Genomic DNA, 23260 nt, shown 5'->3' on the forward strand with positions numbered 1-23260 from the left:
CTGATTAGGGATATCGATTAACCTCCGACAGCAGAGGGGAAAGAGCCGGCGTCTTCTGCTGCAAATAACTCCAGAGTGTGGGGAATAATACAGAGCCCACGGAGTGAGACAAGGGAGAGCAGTGCAACCAGGAGAGCACAGGGCAACGCCTCAGAGCATCCCTGCCCGAGAGAGAGCACAGGGGTTAAGGCAGATCCCTCAGCCCTTGCCCCCGCTGCCAGCCCCCAGCCCCGCGGGCAGCCCCGGTTCCAGCGAGGGTTTGCAGAGCCTGGCCCGGGCAGGGGGAAATCCTACGCGGTGCCTCCGCCCGGAGCTGAGGCCTCCAGAGGCGCTGGGAGCGGGCCCGGCCTTCTAGCCCCAAAATCAGCCCGGCAGGAGAGCCGGCGCCTTTGTTTGGAGCGGGAATATCTGGTTTGGCTCTCACAGGAGATTGCCCCCGAGCCTGGCCAGGGCTCAGGGGAGAAGCTCAGGGGTTTCCCTGCTCATCTCTTGGATCACGCGCAGGGTCTCCCACCAGGCCTCGGGGCCAGGCCACGGTCTCCACGGCCCTGTTATTTCATCCCCGCACACAGACAGATCAAGATACATTCAAGACAGCGACATCTTCCAGACACATTCCACCAAGGATTTCACACGGGGCGAGCAGCTTCGGCTCAGGGCCTGTTGCTCAGGCTTCAACACTTCCACCCTCTACACCAGCACAGGCGGGTGATGATACCTTAGTGCAGCACCCACGAGCACGGTGGGTATCAGTTATCACATCTACAGGATTCACCTACGGGGCAGCTCTGCCCTGGGCCGCTTGCCAAGCCTGAGCACTTCACTGGGGTCAAGCTGAAGGTCCCCAAATTATCCCTGGCGCCTTTCGGAGTCAAGAGTGAGGCCGAGGGTGCTGGTGGTGAGGAGAGTCCCCAGGATGCCGGCCCAGTGATGAAGCTGCCGCGGTTGGGATTCGGGGGGTTGGGGGGGGACGACGGGAGGTCAGAAGAACCGGGGTCCCCTGGGACCCCCCGGCTTTGAGTACCACGGGTGGGATCACGCTGCCAGTGACGGGCAACCAACGTGTGCCATCCTTGCCTAAACTCCCTTCCAGGTCGGAGCTGGGCGGGGGTTGAAATGGCCAAAATTTGGGGGATCCAGCCCGGTATCCGCATCAGGGGGGATCTCAAAATGATGAGACGTGGGGCAAGCGCCGAGAGCTTGAGCACTGGCACGGCAGGAAGGAAGATGCCGGAGTCTCCTGGCACAACCCCGTTGAAGCTGAAAACCAGGGGGACAGTGGGTGATGGGGGGGCGCAACCGCTGATCCCCTGGCTCACCGTCCCCACTGTGGGTTTCACCGCGCCAGTAAAACAACCGGCGGATCCCGTCAGCTGGAAGATACCAAAACCCTGCGGCGTGTCGGCGCTGAAGGTGCCGGCATTGGAGTTGGCGCCACCGGGGATGGATGGGATGGAGGAGACCACCGGGAAGGACACAGCACCAGGACACCAGCCTAGGGTCAAACTGCCAAAATTCGGCACAGGTTTTGCCGGGAGCGGGTTGGAAGGTGAGGGGAGGATGAGGATGGGCGGCATGAAGAAGGCGCTGTTGGTGTTGGTGGCTGGTGGACGCCCTGCCCCGTGTCAATGGCGAAGCAGACGGCAAGACCCGGCACCGGGTGCCCAGGGTGGGTTCCTCCCCGGGGGTCTGCACCAGAGCCCCCCATCACCCGACCCAAGGAGCGGAAGATTCGGTTACCCGGCGTTGAGCTCTCCCCTGGGGACCCTGAATTCAACCAGCGGCCATTGGTGACGGAATTCACCCCACACTTCAGTCTGGGGGCGTTTGGGGGTGAGGGGACCCCTACATTTCAGCTGCCTAAGCTGACACTGAGCCCCCAACCCTGTGGTGAGCGGTAAACACCCCCCCCGAGCATGGGGGGGTCTTCAGGGACCCCCTGAAACAGTAACATGCATTTCTTGGATAATGAAGCAAAGGGCATTCACCAGACACACGGCCCTTGAAACGTGCCCAGGTGCCCCAGGGCAGGGCCGTCCTGTCTCCACAGGGCCCCCCGCTCCAGCTGCCCCCTCTGTCCTTGGGGCAGCCTGATCAGCTTCGACCTCCACACCATCCACTAGTCTCCAGCGTGCCCAGAGTACTTGGTAACACATCAGTTACCAGCTCCACTCACGCAGTCGTGATCATGCAGAAAGTACCAGCACCGAGCAGTACTGACACCCCTAGAGCCAAGGCACAAACTGGATCCAGGCTGTGACCCACTGGTGGAACTTTCCCGCTCTGTCACACAGGAGCTGCTCCGCTCAGCACAGCCCATACCTGCAGGGAGGAGTAAAGAGAGAGACAGTCTTCCTCAGCCCTTGCAATTTTCACAATGACACGTCTGTACTGAGTACGACCTTTCAGAAAATTCAGTGGTTGAGAATTTTTAAAGCATCTCTCTGCTGAAAAACTGAAATTTATTTCAAGGGAAGCAGATTTTGCTGTCCAGAGATTTGACACTCTTCATGAGATTAACAGATAATGCACTTCCAAAGCAGAAATAAGGGTTCTCAATGAAAATTAATGTCTGTTAGGTTTATTATATTAATAGGACATACTATAACATATATTAATGTTTTAAAATTAAGTAAGCATGAAGCAGACCTCTAGCACAAAAGTGGCTTCGTCAAACAGCTCGAGTTTAGAAAGTCAAAAAGGTGACTACAGCAGATCCCATTATTGGAGACTTTGCTTTGTAAACACAACGAATACCGAGAAAATAGCTCGTGTGCTTAAAGAATGTTAGATTTTCCCCAAGAACAGCTATGAACGTCTTTACTGCAGAAACTGAGGACTAAATCAGAAGTACGTATCACTGCAGGTATATGTGGGCAACATGTAAAATCCTGTTAATTTACCAAATACCGCAACAGATGAAAACACATCCTAGAACCCCATCACCTATAAAACAGAAAGGCAAAGGCTTCATACGAGCCTGACCAGCTCTTCAAACACGAGTTCTGACTCTCACCTCTGATGATGCTGATTACCAGTACATACACAAGACAGACAGACAGCAAACAGCTACTGCACCTGCTCTTTTTTGTTCCACTGGTTCGCTTGACCAGAGCCCACACTCAGTAATTCTTTTCTTCCCCTCCAAGGTTAGATCAAGTTTACAAAAACTTCAACAAGACTCAGACTGCCCAACCCTATCCAAAATATGAAACAGGAGTCTCACTGCTCAGCACAATGTTTATCAATAAACCTTTTGAATCGCACAGATGTCTGTTTTGATACGTAGTTCTGACTAAAAAGTCACTGAAGGATGGGGTTTGTACCTCGGATTTTGTGAAATCAGAGTCACACAAAGATCCATGTACTGTATTAGCTCCAAGCAACGTTTGCAGACCTTGCGCCACTCCTTTCATCACTTCTAATGCCTCCTAATGATTTAATTTGTATGTTTATTAAGAGATTGACGTGGAAAAAACAAAGCACAGTATCAAGTAAGCTTCTATCCAGAACTAAAACATTTTTTTTTTTTCTTTTAGGTTTGTACACATTCAAAATTCATGCCAATTCTGTTTTATGAAGTATGAATTCATTCCCAGTAAGATTATTATGACTTGCACAGCCAGGCAGGGGAAAAAAATGCAGCCAGTGATTAACCTATCACTAACATGAAAAAATATGGAGGGAAAACAAACAGAAAACCCCCACACCACTCCACACGCAACTTGGACTTTCACAAGTAGGTCCAAGCCAGCAAACAGAACTGGAGAAAAGACTTCGAGCTACTGCTTCTTTGAGAAGGGACAACCACCCAAACTGCCTACACTGTGTGGGGAAGAGGGAAAGGGAAAGGAGGGGGATAAAGGGAGGGAGGAGAGGGAAAAAAAAAAAATTTACACACACAGCATACTCTAAAACTTCAATACAGAATGCCTGTCCCTGAACATCTCACATGTTCAGCTCCAGTACTTTTAAGATGTACTAGAAATACAGCTGAGGCATTAATTTCAATTAAAGAAAAAAAAAGGTATCCAAGCAAAATCTCTTTGAGGAAGTTATAAACTACTGCCTGACCAGATGCTGAGAATGCCAGTCAAGCTATCCTGTGCAACTCTGCCAGTCACGGTCAGCCACCAAAGGAAGACACTGGTGGAACAGCATCAGCACCGTAAGATACAGCAGAACAGTAAGAGTTCAGTTCACAGGCATACAAAATAAATGCTGTTAGTCTAAGTTGTTATACTTACTTCTGAAGTTAATGGTGTATCAGCTTGTAAAGCTCCCAGACCTGCTCCTGGGTAGCATGGGACCGCTATATATACCAAAGGATCAGACTTCAACAACAACAAAAAAACAAACCCAAAAAAGGATAAATGTTTCAAAAATCAGGAATACTGGGAAGTTTAGCATGCACTAGTGCAATAAATCAATTCATTATGTTTACTAAGTTTTACTCAGAAAGGAAATATTTTTCTGATTCAATGCTCCGCTTGAAATATGTTAAAGCTTTAAGGTCCAACTGCAAGTGAAACCAGAAATCAAGATCATCAATCTGAATCTTGCCTTGCAGAAAAGAAGGAACAACACCTGCAACAGTCCAGATTTCTCCTTTTGTTGATTCCGAGCCCTGTGGTACTTGGTGATTCCTTCTATCACTCTGGCTTCCGAGCTTACACACACAGAGTAGCCCTTAAAGCCAAAACAGAGAGCCAAGCTATTACTCCTGATGCCTGTGACATTACTGACCTTTTTTTGGTTTTGAAGAAATGCATATTGTTAGGTGCCATCGAATGACTTTCGCTTAACACAGAACTCAATTCCAATGTCATAGACTGTTCCCATATTTTCTTATTAACTCTTAGAAAGTCTGTACCAACAGAACAGGGAGCGTGTCTCTAATCTGAGATTTAAATGAAACAAGTCAAAAGCAAGAAGAATGTTTACAACTATGCCTCCTGTAATACTGAATCCCCTGGCTTCCCAATTGCTAGCGGATTGGTAGAGAAGCAGAGTAAGGGAAAAGCAGCAGTTCCCGAACTATCTCAGTGAAACCATCAGGAAGACAAACCAGCCTCTCCAAAGAGACAGGAGTAAGGAACAGATAAAACGTCCACCAGGTACCAGAAAGAACAGACAGCAGAGGGGAAGCACTGTTCACTGCAACAGTCCTCAGAAGAAGTTAAAAAAAGAACCTGGAAGCAATTCAGAAGGAAAACAATGCTTCATGCTCTACAGGCCCTGACAAAAAGCTCTGCCATCAGAAAAGGGCTGTTAAATACAGGGACACGACAGGAACAGCAGAGTTCAGTCAGGACCAGCACGTTAATCAGCCAAGGCCTCGCTTGCAGCGCTAACTGAAAGCCAGCACCAACATTACCTTTAAAAAAACCTTCTGGCCCTGAACTGCTGGACACACTAAAGGTCACTGCGGGCTCAGTTCCTGCAAGGGCTCAGCATCCAAGAGGCCTCGCTCCAGGCTGCGTGTCAGAAGTCCGCCGGAGCTCTGAAGCACAAGCACACACAGATGCAGGGTAAGCGCGCGGCATTTAACAGCAGGTAAGATTCAGAGGCTTTGACTACCTCTCCTCTTCCTCAGCCAGCTCCGCAAGGCGCAAAAGCAGCTGGGACATGTGAAAAAACATCTGTCTGTCACCGAGAGGCTGGCCATGATGAGGCAGCTGATGAAATGCATTCCTCAGCCATCTCCCAGAGAAGGGGAGGAGGAGGAAGAGCCCAGCAGACAACGGTCAGGGTGTATGTCCCCCACATGAACAGAGACGGTGCAGAGCACTGCTGGTGCAGAGCCCTGACAGCGTCCGAAACAATAACTGACAGGGCATTCACACAGTCTCTGCTTACCACAGAGTTTAGAATTCCTAGCTCTGGATAAAGAAGTGGTAACCCAGGCAACCATCTCTGTACCAAATACGTAAGCTTCTCCTAAATGAAGGAAACAAGGCCCACAGGTTCAGGTCACTGCTTTCTGACATATATAAACACACACGGACATGTGCCGTGTATAGCCGGGACATTCAAATGTACATGGACCACGACTGTGCCTCCTTCAACAGCATCACTCAAAGTAACACTGCCATTTCCTTCTTTTGTTTGGTTTTAAAAAAAGGAAAAAAAAAACCACCAACACACAGCAAGAATACAGCAGTACAACACAGGCAGATTTTTGAAATCTCTTGAAGGTGGGAAGTCTTAAGGCCCCAAACAGCTCATGCACTACCACGGAAAACATTTCATCTTTTCTAGAAGAGACTTTGCTGGGCCTAAGCAAAGGAAAGCAACTTCATTATGGGTAAGTGGGGAAAGACAGAAATCAAGTAGTAACACAGACCAGGCCAGCACCTCACGCATCTCCAGACCTCACACAGCTGTAATGCTGCAAGGTAACTCTTACACACAAATGTTGTCTCTGCAGACATAGATATGTCACCACCACAAATTCTGGTGCCCTTCTACTCGCTCACAAGGCAAGGGTTTCCCATTCTTTACTCGATATAAAGGACTCAGAGAAAGGGTGATCTCCTTCACTTCGGGGTAAAAGCCTGTTTTAACCTAGTCACAGGGAAACGTTCCCCTTCTTGCAAGAAATACAGTCTTTCTTCAGCAACTGAGCTTACAATTTTACCTGTAGCTCTTCTGGGGTGAGAACTACAGCTCACTTTTTTTTTTTTTTTTTTTTTTCACCTCACCGCCTTATGTAGTAGGGAAGGGGGGAAAGGTTTAAGAAACCATGTTCAAACAGAGATAAAATGATCAGCCTCCCTGCCTTCTCCCATAGGTTTCACCAAAAAAAGGGCCATAATAACATCCAACAACAGAAAAAATCACATTTTTTGCTTTACCCAGAGGGCACATTAAAGCAATTGAAATGCAGATGTGCTTCATACAGGTTTGTTTTAGTTGCCTGAGTAGTTTAATACTTACATATTCTTCTTGTTCCTTAGGTATTTCCTGAAGAACCCGATTTTGCAGATCAGCAATTTCCTTTCTTTTCATTTCAAACTCACTGTAATCAGCAGGCTGCATTAGGAATAACAAAGTTAGCGTGTAATTCTCATTCTGCTATCATACCAAACAGTAACCTACTATATCAGGATTAAAAACCAGCTTCCACATCACACTTCTGGAGTTGAACATATTCTCAGATGCGTATTTTACTCAGTCTCCTTCCTGGAAACCCAAGAGATTCTCTTAAAACCCAACCTCTGAGGACGTTGTTCTCTTTATTTATGTGACACACCAAAGGTTCTAGCCATTTGCCTGCTTGTTTCCTAAGTCAAAGAGCTTTTTTTTTTTTAGTTAGCTGATCACATATGATAACAGCAACATCATTCATCTGCCAGCAATGCCAGGTTCCCTAATCCATTCACTTCTTTCTCCCACGAGCAGGCCTTTTCCTCATGTCACCTCATTATCCAAGAATCCGTTTCTCAATGGGTTTCATCAGCGTGTCTCACTTCAAATCCCTCCGGGAAGCCTACTGCCCCTTTACATGCTTACAGAGAGACAGATGCAGGTTCTTTTTTTCCTTAAGCATGACCAGAGTAATGAATGTGCAATCAAACAGACAGCACTGAAGCAGGGGTAATATTTACATGCTTTGGACTTTTCTGACGGGCAGTGGAGAACCCTGAAAACTAGAACAGACACTGACTTCTGTCATCAAAGTGGAGGCACACGCATTGTCCACAAAGTAAAAACTTAAAAGTAATCACACAACCAGCACAGTAAAGAGAGATGGACAAAACCGTTCAGCCCTCACCACAGGGACTGAGTTAAAGCCCAGTGCCATGACCGGGCACTGAAAAGTGGCTATGAACTGACCTTTTTTTTCCTTTTTAAGCCATTCAGGCTTTGTCTCAGCCTAAAGCTGAGAACTAAGGCTGAAGCCTAAAACTTCCACAGTGAAAGGCAAAATTCAGGCCAGAAAACAAACTGTTCTATATAATTACCACTTACATGGAATAGACAAAATTAAACTTTCCAAACCAATTTAAAAAACAACAGACAAAGCCACCAACACTGGAACATTTTCATACTTGCTCAAAGTTGTTCTTTTCAAACAGCTTCTGCCTTAACTGGGACCTTAAGCTCTTCACAGTTTCCTTAACTGATAGTAAGTTTTTACTATCGGGTTTTCTATTCAGCCATTCCTCAGCATGTTTTTTGAGCAAGGAGGAAAATTGAAAAAAAAATATTAAAAAAACAGAAAGTGTTCAAGCATTCCATTTTAATACGCTTTAGCCCAATGCATTAGAGAAACTGCCTGAAGCCTACCTGAATCCAGCTTTCCAGGGCCCTTCCCCGCAGAAGAATTCAGTTCAATTACATTAACAACCTTCTGGAAAACCAACATTCTGCTTAAAGCTCAATCCCCTTAAATTACATTGTACTGATTTGTAATGAATCCAGGGGTTCCAGCTTCCAGTGCTTTAGTTTTTAAAAAAGTATCGTTGTATTTAAATGAAATGAAGCATTGGCTCAGGTAACGCACAACTGCAGTTGTTAAGGTTTAACCCCACCACTCTCTCATCACCAACGTACTCCTAGAATTTCCCTATAAAGAGATTAGAGGACCTCTTTCAAAAATAAACTATGTCAGAAATGGTTACTAGTATAGATTAGTGTGGCAGAAATAAGGCATAAACTCGCCTCAACGCTGGCCAAGTATCTGTTCTGTATGACCGTGATCATATTTTGCTCTTGATGAACTTCATGTACGACTTTATTGTAAGCACTCATTATTCCCTTCTCTGCTTCATCATGCTCCTGCATTTAATTACACAGAGAGGAATGAAAGAATGAGAGTCGTTCTTCATTCATACACGCCAACATGTAAGATGCAAAACCTTTACTGAGAAATTCCATTGTTACCGGAAAAGAAAATTCAGTGACCAGATTTTTCTCTCTCTTCTTAAAGAGATTCTAAAAGGGGCGTTAGCAAGTCTAAGAGTTCATCCAATAGTTTCAAGAGAATAAAACTGATTGGACTTCCATGCAGAAGTCCAATTTCTTACTCCAGGTGCTGTGACAGAAGTTCTTTTAGGACGGCACAGTTGAATAGATATGAAATATTAAAGCATGCAGCCATTCTTCTGAGAGTCACTGGTTCTATCACAGAAAGCAGTCACAAGCAGACTAAACTAATGGTTTGCTCTTAGTATGATGCTACATCAAAGGACAAGTTCAACTTTTGCTGACGTGGCTATTCTCTGGCCCAGCAGGGACTCTCACTGCAGAGACAATGGAATATCTCAGAGTTAGCAAAAGAAAACGGAAGAAATGCTTATCAGAAAAGGTAAATAACTGGGAAAAAGACTAACAGAAGCATAGAAAATTATTATCGGTAAGACAAGAACACTTGTCCCATGCAAAATGAAAGCAGTTAAAAAACCATTCACCTCATCGGACTGGAAAAAATAAATGTATCCATACACATTCTCGCAGAGAAGCGATCCCATTATTTTAAACAGAAACTCACTTTTCATCACGTGTGTTTTCAACACAAACACCAAAACTCAGTACAGTTCAAAGAAAGCTTCTCTGCACATAGCAAGGGAAGAATGAGGTTCCCCAGTTTCCTAGCTAAGCCATACATACAGGTTAGTTAAGTCATACATACAGGTAAGTTCCTGTAACCCAAAGCTGTTTGCTGCCTGCTGCCTGGAAAACACGTTCTCTTCTCTCTGGGGAGCAGCCTGAGTGAGTGTCTGTCACACTGCCACAAAAAAAGATGCTGCCTTGTAGCAAATAAACTCATCTGATACATTAAGAAAAGCTTTAAACTGCAATCAAAGATGTATCAAATATATAGAAGTCATGACACAGCAGGCATGACTGGTACTTGCATTTAAGTCGGTATTCAGTTCTTCACAAACAGCCAGCTCAACCTTTCTGAGAATTTCATCCGCACTGCCAACCCGTTCCTCTGAATGTGAAGGTGCTTCTGACATCAGGTCAAAACACTTCAAAGAAATTAAAAAAAAAAACCAACAAAACCCAACAAACAAAACCAAACAACCCAGCCTTGCAATTGCAAGGAAGAAGTTAGCAAGCAGACATCGAAACCAGGCAAGAAATACAAAGAGTTAGCACTGCTGAAACCTAGCCAGGATCTGTGTCAGGTCTCACTTTTACCTGCCTCTCACTTGCGTGATATAACGACTTCTACAAGTAACAGAGTTAGGCCGCCAGGCAAGAAGAAAGTCAATTCTTGCCCTGATCGGGTTTTATTCTCCTAGTCTCATTTTGATTTTTACCAGAAATGAAACAGCAGAAGAATCCCAGTCCTTCTCCTATTGAGTTTCATGGCAAAAATCAACACGCGTGCTGCCCATACAGTGATACACAAGATGGCAGCTGCACCAGCGAGTGGGCTTTCCATCCCCGTACAGCACTACCTGAGATAAAGACACATCCTGGGATCTATTTCACAGCTTATCAAGCGTGAAATAAGGCTAAAGACTTCACCAGGAAACCCTGTGTGTTTTCACAGAAGTCAGAAATAACTCCAGCTTCCAGATACAAGATACAGGAGGTGCCACAGAAAAACCAGTAAGGTGATGTTAGAATTACCCTGAATGTTGTTTCCAGCCAAGTTTTGTTACTCGTTCTGCAGAAGAGATGTTATTACACTGGCAACCAGAACTGAAATGAAAATACGGTCCTGTATTTAACAGGCAAGACACACAGTCCTACCAGAAACCTGCAAACTCCACCTTGTTCATTTACCTATCAAGCACGTGTATTCCACTAAAAATTGTGAAAATATTTTATTGCCTTAACCTTAAAGGAACTAACAACTTTAAGAGTGCAAGTTCAAACGGTATGTTGCTCCCCAAAGCCTGGGGTTGCAGACTGGGAAGGAGCCATCCAGTCTCCAGAAACTTCCTTGTCTGTCATTGACCCATTTCCTATGGTAGATTCCGATCGATGCTACATGAGACTAATTTGGATTCAGAAAGAGAGGAAGAGGAGTATCTATTTAAAATACGGCGAGGGGAAACACTTCAAAGAAGCATTTCCTCTACACAACTGCTCACACTTTTTTTAAGAAGGAGCTAGAAGTTAAACTGCAACAGAACAATTGAATATCAAAAGCTGAAGTTATTAAGATAGGCAAATGAAAATTCCTTCCTTGGTCTCCCTACCAGTGCTTTACCAACCCATGCCAAAAGTCTGTACGTTTCCCGTGTCTCTGAGCTCTTTGTGGGAACGTTCGGATTTGAAACAGGTAAACCCAAGTTCATCCCCACACCAAGCCCCTTCACTCACCTTCACACCTGCACAACAGCAGGCTGCACTGCCCCCAGCAATCACAGAAAGCCATCGCAGATCTGCTCACTCTCGCTAATCGCTGACGTGGCTAAAGACATTTGCAAGTAATTCTATTCATTAACATTACACTGCACATGACGCGCAAATGAAGACAAACACCAGAACACCTCTCTCCTCTCCAGAGAGGTTTTCATCTCTGCATCCCTTCAGACTCGACAGAGAACTGAGAAAAGTGCTCAGCAGCAGTTTCACATCCAGTACCACACCTCGTTTCCAAAACCAACAGCGCTAGTCACACCAGAAGAGTATCTGCATGCATTCCATCAGGCTGGCCTCAGGGAAAGAATCCTGTCAGCTACATCCCATTTCTTCCCATTTATTTTTCAGACTATAAACACACTTCCCTAAAGCATGAGCAACTTCACCAGCGCACGGACACAGGAGTCGGCTCCAGAAGGGTAACCAGGTCCCATCTGAAGACAGCTCAGCGGCCCCATGCCCTCGTCCCAGACGCTGTCTGGAAGCGCAGTAAGTCAAAAGGAGCAGAACAAGGTCCCACACGCTGCCCATGGGGCAGAGGGAACATGCTCACAGACAGCTGGCACAGGGCCCCTGGCAGCCCTCAGCTCCCACCCTAGCTTGCTTCAGAGGAACTGATGCCTATGCCCACACTCTCAGCCTTCCTCTTGACCAGCGCAGTGCTGTCACTTGGAAAGCATGGCGTGAATTCACCAGCTGGTTATTTTGGTCCTAACCAGCTGGAACAGCCGCAGCTGAAGCCGTTGGAATTTGTAGCTCAGGCCAACAACAGCTCTCACCGGAAGGTACAGGACGGAAGTCACAAGAGATGTGTGATGCAGAGGAGAGGTTTGCAACTCAGCCTCGGGGAGAGGGCCATTCGCTTCCAAGCTCCCGCTCTTCTGGGAGATGCTGGGAAAAACTCTTGTTCCTCTAGGACAGCACAGCGGGACCTCTTCCGCGCTGGGAAACTGCAGTCAAAGTTCTCACTAATACTTGGTCAAAACTTGTGTATTTCCCTACTTGGGAAAACTATTTTGATCTTCTAGCTGCTAATACAAGAGAGAATCATCAACACAGTTAAGCTAAAGCACAACACTCACTCAACACACCTAGGAGCATTCCAGTACTCCTTCAAGTATTTTCAAAAAACTATTAAAATATCACTGCAGTATGATTAGGTAGGAGATGCTTAATGCCTACCACCTAGTGGATTAGCACAGCATAACCTTCACACACATACCAAAAAACCCCACAACCACAGAACAGAGGAACCCCGTACCATACAGAACAACTTTCCTCTGTCAGAAGGAGCAGGATGCACACGGGGCCTCCAGTGATAGAAAGCCATGAAACGCTACCCATGCAGTATCTTTTCCAATTGGACACCCACCTGCATATCAGACTAGAATCAAAAAATAAGCGTACCAAAACTTTTTTTTGAACAGCACTGAAAAATAGTTCCATTAGAAATGGAGTAAGCAATTCCATAAAAATTTGAATGCTTACATTTATTAATGTTGCTCCCACCTGATACAAATGGAAGCGCAGCCTGTAGTCATGGTGATTTTTCCTGCAAACCCCATCTCATACACTTATGGACAAACACATCTCTGGAATTTGCACAGGCAAGCTGTCAAACTATTGCCAACCTTCTTGCCCTCTCCACACACACTTGCACAGACAAAAGAAAAGCAAGTCATATTTCTAAAGTTAAAAAGATGAAAAGAAATTCTTTCTAATAGCAAAGGCCAGAAACACCCACTTGGTGTGTCTATTGGTAAAGTCCTCTTCAAAAGTTCTTACGGCCTCTACAGAGCCCAGTTCCCTCTCTGCTTCCCTACTTCCCGTCCCTGGGTTGGCTGTGGGGGGAAGACACTCTTGGAATAAACACACGCTTCTGTGGTGTTCAACTCTCACCTTAAAAAAAAAAAAAGTTTTAAGCATTTTACACTTTGCTACACTAGTCCAAACTACACAGCCACCTTAACAGAAAGGGCTCAGAAAGCATACAGTCCAACCACAGAACCCACCGCCCGAACTTACAGGGTAACTGCCTGACTTCCTAACTGTAGGTTCTCTCATTAACACCTGTCTTCTACTAAATAAACTGTGCTTTGTGAAGTCTTGTGAGTCACCAAAGACAGTACCATAAGAGAAAAGCTGCTGCTCAAATCCAGGATCTAGATAACGATTTGCCTCTAGAAGCAAAACATCTAGGAGACCAAGATCACAAGTAGCACTGAGAACTACAGGTGTCAGATGTACAACCTAGCTCAGAAGTGTTATCTAAAGCTCCACCTGCTGCTGTCGAGGTCTCCAACTATAAACCATCTAACATTTAAGAAACACCCTCCACAAGTTCCCAGTGTTTCAGCCTCAAAACTGACAAAAGCAAACTCCTTACTTGTAATGTTCTCGAGCGCTCGGAGAGGGGCAGCTGATCCACTTCCCACATGAATTCTCTCACTGCTGAATACAAGTTCTGCTGCACCTCATCTCTCTTGATAATCACTTCACCTCTTTCATCCTGTGCTGAAAGAAAAGCAAGTCAGCAGCTCACACCCAAACACCGCATACACAAGGTGGAAAGTGATACAAAAAAGTGTTAATCCCTGCAAAGTATGAAGAGCACAATACATGCCTGACTGGGAACGAGTGGAAAAGCAAATGTTGTTTTTAACCTCTACTCCTACAACATGACCACCGTGCACAAACACAGCACCCTTTACAGTAGAAAAAGATGCCCACGTTATCAGACAACTGAAGAAACAGTTACTGCGTGACTGTTGGTAACGGTGGGAGTCCTATCGCCACTGTAAATTTAAAGTGTCACAGTGGTTCTACAGTTTTTGACGGTATTACAGAAATTAGACTTTGGATTATCCACACGCCCATACACATGCCAAATCACAGCCACAAAACCAGACTGCAACAGATTTCTTGCTGGAAAAGAATTCTTTAGAATCAAAAAATCCTTTTACCAATTTTTTCCTTGCCTTCTAGCAGGAAAGAGAGGCGACCTCTAAACTCCCTGCTGATCATCAGTGGTAAGATCACTAACCTAAAGTCAATTTTCTAGAAACAAAAGCAGTTTCCCTTGGATGACTGGCAGGATTAGTTCTGCCAGCGAGAGGGGAACCCCACATTCATATCACACACAAGGTACCGAACAGACTCGCCAAAACCAAACCTTCCAAATGGATGAAGCAAAGCTACTCAGAAGCATGTTTGCAATGTTCTTTTCAGTGATTTAACCCAACAGGCCCACGAAAATATGAAAATATATATGAACACGGGAGACCGTGCTACAGCGTTACAGACCTGCTGTGAAGATTTGCTATTCCCTCCTACATCCATCTCCAAAAATAAAGTGACTCAAGTAGCGATAACATACTGTCTCGACATGCATTCCCTTCCCCACCCTGGAAAAAAAAAGTCTGGCATGGAAGGCAATTAGTAAAGAAACAGGAAACAGGAAACAACACGGCAATAATGCCAGTTACACATTAAGTCAAATGAAGGCTTCCTACTAACAAGCAATTACAATATAAATATAAATATGTATACACAAATACAGGTTCTCAGAGTATTTAAATTTAGCTTGTCCGGTGAAAGCTTAGACGTCAAACTTAATCAGGAGTGTGTAAGTGTCCATGGAAGACGGAATAGAAACCTCTTGCCTGTAACAGACAGCAGAAAGAGAGGGACAAACTCCACCTAAGAATAAAACCCCACGTTGCAGCACACACTGCTTTAAAACTTGGACCAGCAATGGAACAGATGCTGTAATGCAGCCAGACGTTCGTGGGCTGGAAAATAAAAATTAGTGGATTAAGTTCTACTATAGAAGCTCAACACAACATGGTGCCTCAGCACTGAAAACCATGAAACAACAGCAACAAAAAAAGATTTAACAGGCACTTCTGCACTTCTCGGCACACCCAAGTTGTACAGACTTGCTGCTGGTTTTCCTGTGTAAGGCAGGAGCTAGTTTGTAAAAGAATACTGCAATGCACTGCATAAAAAGGAGTAAGGACCCCTTGTCACAAAGAACACTTTTCAAGATGAGATTTCTGCAGAATATTCCTTCAAAAGCTACAGCATTAGAGACTTAATGTAGGAGAAGCTTCAGTCAGGCAACCAAACTCCAACTGATACCAGTTCAAGCCCTAGAGTAAGTTCAGCAGCCCACACGTGACTACATGTCGATCCAGGAGCTCAGACAGCTCGGGAGCCACAGAACAAGTCTCCTTCCAGTGTCTGCATTTAACTGGGCACATGCGACAGGCCGTGGCTCAGATAATGCCTGTTAAACAACCACCGCTTCAGAGGGCATTAAGTACACAGGCAGTATTTGAACAGCCCGCTTCACAAAGGTGTAAGCTCATCGCAAAAGCAAACAGTCGAATTCAATTCCTTTAAAACGGGCTAAAGGCTTCTCAAACTACAAAAGGTGGTTTATTTTGTGTCTGGTCTAACTTACACCTCCCAAAAAAAAGAGGAAGGAAGGAAGGAAGGAAGGAAGGAAGGAAGGAAGGAAGGAAGGAAGGAATAAACAAAGCAAAGCACCCCACAAACAAGCCCACACGAACAGCCACCAGACTCAGTCACCCCAAACACCAAGCTCGCTTACCGTCTTGTTTCTGATAGCTACAGCAGTGCCTAGGAAAGTCCATCGGAGGAGGATAATGCAGTCACCCCATCAATGCACTCTTGCTTAAGTGTGATTTAATGACCTCGTAAGTACGAGAAAAAAAAATATTCATCCCCCTCCATGGATAAATTCTCATCCATTTCTAGAGCCTATTTCTACTTTTGGCCCCAGTTTTTGAGTCCCTTCAGTACAAGTTACTACGCTGCAGCATATGGAATAGCTAAAACTAACCCTAGCATCAACGTCCTCATTAAACAACTCTGTTTATCCCACCCTCCCCCACATTTTTTTTGTAAATGAGCAACTGAATGCTCCCCCATTTTTAAACAATCAGCATGATTTTTTTTCATCGTTTCCAAAAAAAATGCTGAGTATGTACACTACAGTCTCCAGTAAAGCAAATCTTGAATAAGTTCCTCAATCAAAATCATAAACTAAACAACCCACCCATAAAACACTATCTACACTGTCTGAAAAGGCAGTTGTGTTACACTGTATTACCATGAGTATCTGTCTACATTGCCACCATGGGGACTTCTCCCCGTCCCTGTTTTGCCCATCAGTGGCGCCGGCATCCTCTCAGTCACGTTTCATCGGAGAGCTGGCTAAGTGACCAGCACCACCTCTTCCCATCTGGATACAGAATGTACATCCGATTCTGTTTTATCAGAAATACTTGTTAGCCTCTCTACAGTCAGGATCATTTTAGTAGGGAGAACAGGCAGAATAACAAGCACGCCCGTTTACTTATATTTGAAAAGAAGGAGCCAAGATTCTGTGGCACGTTAGAGCACATAAAACAGATCTTTAAAAAAATCTGAATTATTACCAGCGGAAAACAGTCACCACACTGCACATTAGAACAGGACAACCTTTGCAGACCATAGCTCTAGCATGATGCCACCAAAACTCTTGTTCTGTACCCTTCACCTACCACAGCCTTCAAGATACTTAAGACAAATTCCCCAAGAGCTTTGCCATGTCCTGCTTCCAGCTGCTACCAGTTCATCTTGAAAACTAATTTAATTCCTCAGGGAGCTCTACACTTCCACACACATTCCCACGTGCATACCCTTGCAGCATCCAGGCACTCTGGGGGATACCCAACATCTCGCAGAACTTCCCCCTTCTTCATTTTCCCCCCATTTCAAGCATTTGTGACACTACTATGACAAGTTCCTCTCTGAATTCAGATAGTAGGATTTTTTTAAAACATCGTCGTGCTCTTGAAAGTCACAAGATTCCATGCCACTTTTCATTGACACCCTGGTTTAGGCAACCAGGAACAACGTCGGTGGCAGGGAGACCCAGACCCAGATCCAGACACACTCACACACACACACACACACAGACCCAGACACACACAGACCCGGATCCAGACACACACACAGAAACACACACAGACCCAGACAGACAGACCCAGACACACAGACACTCCCCCCACCCCAGGGCAGTGTTGCTGAACACACAGAGGGAGCTACCACAGTGCTCCAAGCTCATTTCAGCACTATTTCGACTCTTTCGGCAGTGCAACACACTACACTGCATCATGCAGCTCACAACTGAAACGGGTGGCCGTGTCCGGACTGTCTAACATATTCCAACAAATCAGCCCATCAGAAAATCCTCAAGCGCTCTTCAAGAATGAAACCTCTTTTCATGACCTTTGCCGTGCAAGAGTACTGCTTGCTGGGGTTAGCAACTCAAAAAAACCCCAAACCAGACAAAAAACCTCACAGCACTGCCAGCTGAGTGACACCAGAGCAACCCCCTCTACTGATCAAACGCTCTGAGGCTCCCCAGAGGCTGCACCTGCTCCTGTCCCAACTCCTGTCCGCGTTAGGAGTTCGCTTTCCCCTGTCCCCAGCCCACCCGAGTCAGAGCAAAACCGGACAAAGGGGCAAAACCAAGTTCTAAGACAGCTCTGCTTCACTTGGCTGCTGGTGCTCAGCGAGGTTTATCAACACACTTGAGCTCGACCCCCCCGTCATCTCCAGAAAACTGCTACTGTTTCACAGGGGACCAGGGATTCACCCAGGGAAAGCTTGTGCGAGTGAATCCCTGCGCAGCCCTGGCTCCTGGGCACCGCACAACCTGCTGCTCTTCTACATGTTACTCCCCGAATCAAGATGCAACACTAAAATGTCATCTGCTTATTAACGCTGACCGCAGCGCCGTCACATTTAGACCTTTGACTTTGCTGTCGGTGAAATGAGCTCGCTTCCTACGAACACGTAACGTATGCCATGCTCTAGGCGTTCAATCCTCCTCCCAGCACAAGCAGCAAAACCAGAACTCGCCGGGTTCTCCCCACGGCCCGTGATTTTCCAGTCCATTTCACGAGCCACTGAATCCAGCGTGACCCAGCAACACTCCTGCAGCAAACACGGCGCAAAGGGCTTGGCTTCTACTCGAAGGCAGTCACATCCCGCTTGCTGTCCTTCCCCCCGGCGCACGACCGCCAGCCCCTCCCCGCCGGCCCCAGCCCGGGGAACCTTCCCGCTGCCCCGAGCGGCGCCGCCGCCCGCCGGACGCAGCCCAGGAGCATCCCGAGCAGCGCAGCCGTGCCCGCACACCCCGGCGGGCTCCTGCAGCCCTGGGGGCGCGGAGAAGTTGCACCGGATGGCAGCTTTCCCCACGGCAAGTCCATCCTCCCACCCGCCCGCACCGGGCGCCGCTCTCCCCGCAGGAGGGAAGCGTGTCCCGGGGAGCGCCCCGCGGCTTTACCAGAAGCGTTGGAAGAGGCACCGCGGCTGCGCAGCCCAAGAGGGCTCCAGCCGGCCCCGAGCGGGAGCCTTGGAGCTGCCGCGGTCGCTGCGGCCAGGGACGACGGAGTTCCTGCCCCACTCCCGCTCCCCGCTGCTCTCTCTCCCAGCCGACAGCCCGCACAGTCCCGGGCACACGGCATTCGCGCTGCTCATTCAAGCAGCACGCAAGCTGAGAGTTCGGGGCAGGTTCTGGCACCGAGGGACGTATTTTTCCCTCTGAAGGGAAAGAAGCAGAGGCACTTTGGTTCCTCAGCACCAGACAGAACTCGGGTCAGCCAGAAACAGACCTCAGGCTCTGAAGATGGCAAAAGCGTGCTTTAGAGACAGCCCCCTGCACGACCTGAGCCATTTGTGACAAAACCGTTTTGGTTTCGAGAGTACGTTCAGGACAGGAGGTCAGACAGCTCTTCCCAGCAGGCCCTGCCTTCCCAGGGAAACATCCAGCTCTCAGGCGGCTCCTCCTGGTGAACCTGCTGACATCGGGCAGCATCGGATCCCATCACCTAACTGTTTCAGCATCTGCTACTCACCCAGTTAAACATGCTGAAGTTCTGATCATCTGCTATCTGCAGCCCCCAGAGTCTGTACTTCTCGGCGACGCTCCGACATTGCGAGTCTGGTGGAATTTCAACTCTGTCTGATGTACTCAGAACCTCAGAATTTCCACAGTCAATCTACAAGACTTTACACTGCAACAGTAATAGAAAATAAAAATCAGCAGAGGTTACGCAAACCTCACACAGAAACATGCACTGACAGCTACTGGAACAAAAGCATTTTAGCACACAGGCACGTTGCAGAGATCCGAGTCTTCTGTACTAAGCCTAGACACCCTTCCAAGGGAGGAACCCAGTCAGAGAAATCTCCCGTGTTGGCACCTGTCTCAAAGCTCAGCGACAAAACCTCCCGTAACAAAACAGATCTTTGATGGCAACTTCTTCCAAGGGCTACAGTTAAGAGGCAAGATAGAAGACTTTCTGTAATGGACAGATATGTAATCCGATGTTTCCATGCCAAGCAGCCGGTCTAGAAATCAGCATTTTCAGTAGGAACTACCAGCCTTCTGTACCAGTCACCTAATGCTGACGAACAACTCTTTCAGGTCATCTGCATCCGTGCTAACATGTCACACAAAGGCTGCTATCTTCACCACTCAGAAGTTCTGAAATTAAATTACACTGAAGTTTGGAAATTAAATTACACTACTTAACAACATTAAGTACCACTCGCCCGTGAATCTCTTGATAAAGAGATACAAACAGCACTTTGCACGTATGTCATGGTTGGCCCGTCTTCTCATCAGCATTTTTCAAAATTCTAGGTCCCTTGAATTTGTGTCCCACGTAGACATTCACCGTTTCTAAATGCATTCACACACAGCAAGTTCCAAAAAGAGGAGTTGCGTTATCTCCTGTCACCCTACCTCTAGAACTGATGTACGATTAAAGACTTTCAAAAATGGTTCCTGCCTTTGCCTTGCTGATCCCTTCCTGTACCACACGTCTGTGCCCACACCCACCTTCGGAACGGCCACCATGAATCTGGAAATCAGGAAAAAGAGACCAAAAATTGCATTTTGAAAACATAAGCACACCTCAAAATGGTATTTGTAATACATTACAAGCCTTATTTTCACACTCTCCTATAACTATCCCAACAGCAGTATCAAAACTAATGCCTTTGATATCTCCTAACAATATATGCTAATGCCTCAGAAACATAATCCTCTACTCCAAAAACAACAGCTCAAAGAAAATTTTGCAAGTAGAAAACCGCCAACACCGTACACAGCTTTTGCCATGGCTTTTCTGATAACGTGTTGCCACAACATTTCATTGACACTGACGGCTGATTCAGCCTGGCAGAGGAACAAGCCGGGCACACCACAAGCAGGCTGGGCTTGCTGTCAGTGCGGTTTCTTCTTTTCACGCAGAATGAATGTAGAAGGTCATTTACCTGCACACACAAACGGTTCAGACGGTCGTTTTATGGAAACCTTACTTTGCAGTAAGCCGTCGGTGGTTCACACGCAGAACCAAAAGTTGCCATCGCTCTCTGTATGCCTGTCATCGAGCTGCCATTAAATACGCCCTTGTTATCTTCCTAAGAGTACTCTGTCCAGAGCATCCAACAGCACAGGTTCTTGTAAGGTCCCCTGCACTTCTTGAGATGGAGCAGAGAGTCACTTCTCAGAAAAAGCAGTGCTCTCTTGTTAAAGATAACTCACAAGGTACACTGGGCAACGGAAGAGAATTCAGCATTCTGTGTATTACCTTCTTGTAGTAGTTCCCCGAGGGTTAAAAACCCCGATGGTTGCATAATTAAACTGAAGTCTGAAGTGCAGAAAGATTTAAACTTGCTCACACAAAGCGAGCATTTTCTTTAGGAAAGCCGGCAGTTTTTAAAGAGATCTTAAGAGAAGAGAACCCACAGCATAATCAAACGTCAAGAAAACACCTAAGAAGATGGTTGCATAGAATTAAGGCTTTTACGTCCGGGTAGAAACAAACTCCATTTACACACCACCTACTTACCTTACAAAGATCAGGTTTGCTAGAACCTGCATTAGCCCACGACTCATTTTCAAGAGGTCCTCACGTCTACTGACATTCTAAGAAGTGTGGAGAGAAGGGACCAGTTATTAACTGTCACTTTTAGTAGGTGATGGCTTGTAACGTCCCAAAGTTAAACCAAAGCAGTTGCACTGCTGTTGAGGCAAGCAATGCCCTACCTTAAGCTTTCAAGCTTCGTGATTTCGGTTGCGTCGGTAAGCCTGCTCTTGTTTTCTTCCAAAAACTCATGAAACGGATCGGGGCAGGTAACATACCCCAGAGGAATAGTTTGCGACGGACGCTTTTAACAGTTGGATTACCAGCTTCTGTGAGCAGCGTGCAGACCTTTCTTACCCATCTTTCCTCACAAATTTTAGTGTGTATTTGGTGTTCTTTTTCTTCCTCTTCTTAACACAAGGAGGCCAAAGCTCTGGCACACCCCTTGCTCTTTTCACGTGCAAGACTCGGGGTTTGGTTTGTTAAAAATATAATGACTTTAATACGAGGCTACTAGTATTTTGCTATATACATAAGTTAAAAGAGATTCATCGTAGTTTGATTGTTAAAATGGTTTGGAGGGTTTTTTTCCCCTCAAGTACTCATATGCACTGTTACTGTGAATGTGGAAAAGCACTGGAGAAACCCCAGTCAGAAGTCCCTAGCAACACCGGGTTGCGCAGGTGAAAAAGCACTGGAGGAAGCCCTGTCAGAAAGACTCTGGTTCTGGCGGGAAGAGGAGTAGAAAAACACCAGACAACCCCCCCCTCAACCCCACCAGAAAAACTAAGAAAACTCGAGAAACTCCACTACACATGGACGGACTAAACCACACCCATCTTACGAATATGTCTCAGAAAAGACTATAAAGCGTGGGGCGTTTGTTTCCGCGGAGTAGCCTGTATGTGCTTAGTAATAACTAACGGTGAGGTTGGGACTAAGTCTTTTGTCCTTGGGTGTGCAGGCGACCGTCTTGGCATCTTCAGTGCCATGCTTTAGCTTGTAAGCTACAGGGACGGGGAAAATTGCTTCGGTCAATTTTTGGGGTTACGGTTAATGATTATTAGTGTTTGTTTGAAGTTTTTGGTTGGTACTTGATTGGCTCGGTCAATTTTTGGGGTTACGGTTAATGATTATTAGTGTTTGTTTGAAGTTTTTGGTTGGTACTTGATTGGCTCGGTCAATTTTTGGGGTTACGGTTAATGATTATTAGTGTTTGTTTGAAGTTTTTGGTTGGCACTTGATTGTCCATCGGTGCTGAGTGGAAAATCCTCTCCCCCCGCTCCCCAGCGTACCGAACTTTTTTGTTTTGCTTGTTCTTATTTATAAAAGTTATTTTCTGGTTGTGCCTCTGCATTTATAACAGTTTGGTGACCCCGACGTGGTGCTGCAGAACCCGCGGGGTGTTGGTTTCCAGCGGAGGCGCGCCCCACCTTTTAGGTGGCTCCCGGACTCCTTTACTCTCTCGGTCCGGCAGTATCACGAACAAAAGGCAGTAAGAACAAGCAACACAAAAACGAAATCCCGGAAGAAGCTCCCGGAGATTTCCCCGCAGAGGATCCAAGCGAAGACCTCGGACTGTGGGTGCCGCTGGGTGCCGGAGGGTTTCTGCCTGAGTGAGCGTGGTGGGACTGAGCCGTGGCAGCGTCACGCAGCGAGCGCGGAGCCCTTCTAGCCGCGGGGCCGGAGTTCCGCGAGGGGCCTGGCCGGCGAAGGGGCGAAGCGAAAGGAAAAGTTTGAGAGGACTCAGGCGAGGGATTCGGGTTAGGGCTTATCCCAGGGTCGACAGGGGATTAGTTTATCCCAGGGTTGATACGGGACTAGGGTGACTAATATGGGCCCGGAAGGGAGTAAATCCCGCGGCTCGGGGAACCCACGGAGAGGTTCCAAGAGAGGGAGCGATTTACCCGACACTCCCCAGGACGGTCCCCTGGGCTGGATGTTAAAAATTGGTCTAACTAGTCTGAAACGAAAAG

The 23260-nt window shown here is 46.6% G+C and overlaps 1 protein-coding gene and 1 pseudogene across 1 annotated transcript in view; both read right to left on the bottom strand.

Annotated features, from left to right (window-relative positions):
- Window positions 1-23260, bottom strand: part of LOC141974073 (uncharacterized) — a 139986-nt gene that overhangs the window by 104265 nt on the left and 12461 nt on the right. The window lies entirely within an intron of this gene.
- Window positions 2287-10082, bottom strand: LOC141974062 (serine/threonine-protein kinase 31-like; annotated as a pseudogene).

The sequence above is a fragment of the Athene noctua genome, unplaced genomic scaffold, assembly GCF_965140245.1.
Source record: "Athene noctua unplaced genomic scaffold, bAthNoc1.hap1.1 HAP1_HAP1_scaffold_31, whole genome shotgun sequence".
Classification (NCBI taxonomy): Eukaryota; Metazoa; Chordata; class Aves; order Strigiformes; family Strigidae; genus Athene; species Athene noctua.